At 46.0% G+C, this 4548-nt stretch overlaps 2 non-coding genes across 2 annotated transcripts; both read right to left on the minus strand.

The window, feature by feature from the left end:
* Positions 1-2084: 2084 nt before the first annotated feature.
* Positions 2085-2275, minus strand: LOC130344776 (U2 spliceosomal RNA). Its single transcript, XR_008883610.1, has one exon. It is a non-coding gene; the product is annotated as a U2 spliceosomal RNA (small nuclear RNA).
* A 2082-nt stretch (positions 2276-4357) lies between these two features.
* On the minus strand, positions 4358-4548 carry LOC130344777 (U2 spliceosomal RNA). The gene has a single exon (XR_008883611.1). It is a non-coding gene; the product is annotated as a U2 spliceosomal RNA (small nuclear RNA).

The raw sequence follows: 4548 nt of genomic DNA on the forward strand, positions 1-4548 counted from the left end.
AACCGTGAAAGGGGCGGGCCCAACAAGGTCCCCTTCATGGGCACTATCACTGCTTGCTGTCAGGGAGGCTGCCAGACAATTTTCCATGCACACTCTGGGCTGGGGGGCAGTCAACCACCAGTACACACAGCAGAACCTAAACCCATACCATTATTGCTAAGCAGCAAGACAGGGGCCCATTGCACTCCCACGGGGCCTTTTTAAATGCAATCCATAACCCGGATTTGCCAGGAACCCTTCTTACTCCTCCTACTTGCATGTGACACTGGGCTTAGGATCTGCATAGGAAACACACACACAAGCACACACCTACCTTTGTTGCCTGCAGATGCCTCCTTGGCTGTCCCCAAACGGTATCAAACCAACACCCACGGGAAGCTGTAAGCATAGAGGACATGCCTGCACCCCATTGGACTTACCTGTGTGGGTTAAACCCGGGTTATTTGACAACCTATGGCGGTGATGGTTCTGCTCAGGCAGAGCAGTGCTGATGCTCCTCATAAAGCTGTCGCTGCTGTGAAGGTTCTAGGTGACATCACAAATCCCTTTGGTTACATACACAACAAAGCTGGGTTGTTGTTGTTTACACTCTGCAAGGCCTGTGGAAGTGAGTGACATCATAGCACTGTAGTTCTGAGGGTTCTAGATGGATGCAACAATCTCCTGTTGCTTCTATGAAGGCCATAATAGACGACATCACCAAACAGCTCCATAGTCACATACACAGCAAAGGAGAGATGTTGTTTACACCTAGTGATGTCAGTGGTATTGAGTGACATCACAGCACAGTGCTAAGGCTCCTGGGCCTGGACACAGCAGCGGCTGCAATATCTCAACGGAGAATACGTTTATATATATGTGTGTGTGTGCGCATATATATATATATATATATATATATATATATATATATATATATATTTCTCCGCCGAAATCACTTTTAAACCCATTTCCACCTTTTTTTCCCTTCTCTTCCTCTTACTTTTTTTTCACGTTTTTTTACGTTTTTCTCCTTTTCGCCTCTTTTCTGGGCGTATTATTCTTCTTTTTCTTCTTTTTTTTCGTCTAATGCATACCCCATCAGTGCAGCAATGCTTATTCAATACCGCCAGCAGATGGAGACACTGGGGGATAATTTTCTAAGGATTTATACTGATTTTTCCTGTCTGAATTTGTCGCACAGAAAGTTGCAGGCCAAATATGTGTGACATTTCTGCGACTTTAGCTTCTAGAGCATTTTTACAACATTATACATAGGTGCTGAATACATAAAAAGCGACTGTTCAGCGACAGACAAGTCGCATCGGCTGAAAGTAGGCCAGAATGTCAGTCCATGTTGGAGCAGGTTTAGATACAGTCTAAAGTATAGATCTCAAAGTCTGTGCACAGAATTTAGCAAGGGCCTCGCACCTTCTGATGCATCAGGTAGGTGCACAATAGCATAGCCTAACCCTCTGTACTTTGGTCTATATTGATGCGGGACATAGACAGCCAGCTGATGACCAATCCATTAGTGCAATGGATGGCTGGAAGCATTTGTCTTTGCCTTTGCAATACCACAGAAGCAATGCATGGTCAATGTACAGCAATGACACACCTGTGTGAACAGCCAGGAGACCCCCCCCCCATGTTATGTTACATAGTTACATAGTTAGTACGGTCGAAAAAAGACATATGTCCATCAAGTTCAACCAGGGAATTAAGGGGTAGGGGTGTGGCGCGATATTGGGGAAGGGATGAGATTTTATATTTCTTCATAAGCATTAATCTTATTTTGTCAATTAGGAACATTCAGCACCCACCCGCTATCAAGGCAGCTGCCTATCATGTCATGCCCTACCTGCACAGGTGTGCTGGCTACTCAAATGATCCAATTAAGGAGGCCATTTAGTCAGCAGCAGCAGAAGTCCTGTGCCTGGACGCTCCAACAGCGGCCAGACACAAGCAGAAGCAGCAGAAGCAGCAGCAGCAGCACCACCTTTTGTTTTTTGGCTGCAGCAGCAGCAAGGCCCACAGGGCTGGCTAGCTGGCTAGCCAGCAAGCAGGTAGCAATGAAAGTAGGAATCTTTCTTTTTAACCCTGTAAGGGGGTGGTGCACTGTACCCGAAGATACTGCCATATCGGGTCAATGCATAGGGCGACGGAAGCAAGCTTCGAAATCGGCCCCCGTTCTCAAAAATCCATTTAATATATGGTCCCCAGATAGGGGACGTATCAGATATTAAACTGATAAGAACAGATACTACACTTGATCTTAGCCAAAAGGCCGAGAAGCGATAACCGTGAAAGGGGCGGGCCCAACAAGGTCCCCTTCATGGGCACTATCACTGCTTGCTGTCAGGGAGGCTGCCAGACAATTTTCCATGCACACTCTGGGCTGGGGGGCAGTCAACCACCAGTACACACAGCAGAACCTAAACCCATACCATTATTGCTAAGCAGCAAGACAGGGGCCCATTGCACTCCCACGGGGCCTTTTTAAATGCAATCCATAACCCGGATTTGCCAGGAACCCTTCTTACTCCTCCTACTTGCATGTGACACTGGGCTTAGGATCTGCATAGGAAACACACACACAAGCACACACCTACCTTTGTTGCCTGCAGATGCCTCCTTGGCTGTCCCCAAACGGTATCAAACCAACACCCACGGGAAGCTGTAAGCATAGAGGACATGCCTGCACCCCATTGGACTTACCTGTGTGGGTTAAATCCGGGTTATTTGACAACCTATGGCGGTGATGGTTCTGCTCAGGCAGAGCAGTGCTGATGCTCCTCATAAAGCTGTCGCTGCTGTGAAGGTTCTAGGTGACATCACAAATCCCTATGGTTACATACACAACAAAGCTGGGTTGTTGTTGTTTACACTCTGCAAGGCCTGTGGAAGTGAGTGACATCATAGCACTGTAGTTCTGAGGGTTCAAGATGGATGCAACAATCTCCTGTTGCTTCTATGAAGGCCGTAATAGACGACATCACCAAACAGCTCCATAGTCACATACACAGCAAAGGAGAGATGTTGTTTACACCTAGTGATGTCAGTGGTATTGAGTGACATCACAGCACAGTGCTAAGGCTCCTGGGCCTGGACACAGCAGCGGCTGCAATATCTCAACGGAGAATACGTTTATATCTATGTGTGTGTGTGCGCATATATATATATATATATATATATATATATATATATATATTTCTCCGCCGAAATCACTTTTAAACCCATTTCCACCTTTTTTTCCCTTCTCTTCCTCTTACTTTTTTTTCACGTTTTTTTACGTTTTTCTCCTTTTCGCCTCTTTTCTGGGCGTATTATTCTTCTTTTTCTTCTTTTTTTTCGTCTAATGCATACCCCATCAGTGCAGCAATGCTTATTCAATACCGCCAGCAGATGGAGACACTGGGGGATAATTTTCTAAGGATTTATACTGATTTTTCCTGTCTGAATTTGTCGTACAGAAAGTTGCAGGCCAAATATGTGTGACATTTCTGCGACTTTAGCTTCTAGAGCATTTTTACAACATTATACATAGGTGCTGAATACATAAAAAGCGACTGTTCAGCGACAGACAAGTCGCATCGGCTGAAAGTAGGCCAGAATGTCAGTCCATGTTGGAGCAGGTTTAGATACAGTCTAAAGCATAGATCTCAAAGTCTGTGCACAGAATTTAGCAAGGGCCTCGCACCTTCTGATGCATCAGGTAGGTGCACAATAGCATAGCCTAACCCTCTGTACTTTGGTCTATATTGATGCGGGACATAGACAGCCAGCTGATGACCAATCCATTAGTGCAATGGATGGCTGGAAGCATTTGTCTTTGCCTTTGCAATACCACAGAAGCAATGCATGGTCAATGTACAGCAATGACACACCTGTGTGAACAGCCAGGAGACCCCCCCCCCCATGTTATGTTACATAGTTACATAGTTAGTACGGTCGAAAAAAGACATATGTCCATCAAGTTCAACCAGGGAATTAAGGGGTAGGGGTGTGGCGCGATATTGGGGAAGGGATGAGATTTTATATTTCTTCATAAGCATTAATCTTATTTTGTCAATTAGGAACATTCAGCACCCACCCACTATCAAGGCAGCTGCCTATCATGTCATGCCCTACCTGCACAGGTGTGCTGGCTACTCAAATGATCCAATTAAGGAGGCCATTTAGTCAGCAGCAGCAGAAGTCCTGTGCCTGGACGCTCCAACAGGGGCCAGACACAAGCAGAAGCAGAAGCAGCAGAAGCAGCAGCAGCACCACCTTTTGTTTTTTGGCTGCAGCAGCAGCAAGGCCCACAGGGCTGGCTAGCTGGCTAGCCAGCAAGCAGGTAGCAATGAAAGTAGGAATCTTTCTTTTTAACCCTGTAAGGGGGTGGTGCACTGTACCCGAAGATACTGCCATATCGGGTCAATGCATAGGGCGACGGAAGCAAGCTTCGAAATCGGCCCCCGTTCTCAAAAATCCATTTAATATATGGTCCCCAGATAGGGGACGTATCAGATATTAAACTGATAAGAACAGATACTACACTTGATCTTAGCCAAAAGGCCGAGAAGCGAT

The sequence above is a fragment of the Hyla sarda genome, unplaced genomic scaffold (assembly GCF_029499605.1).
Source record: "Hyla sarda isolate aHylSar1 unplaced genomic scaffold, aHylSar1.hap1 scaffold_735, whole genome shotgun sequence".
NCBI lineage: Eukaryota > Metazoa > Chordata > Amphibia > Anura > Hylidae > Hyla > Hyla sarda.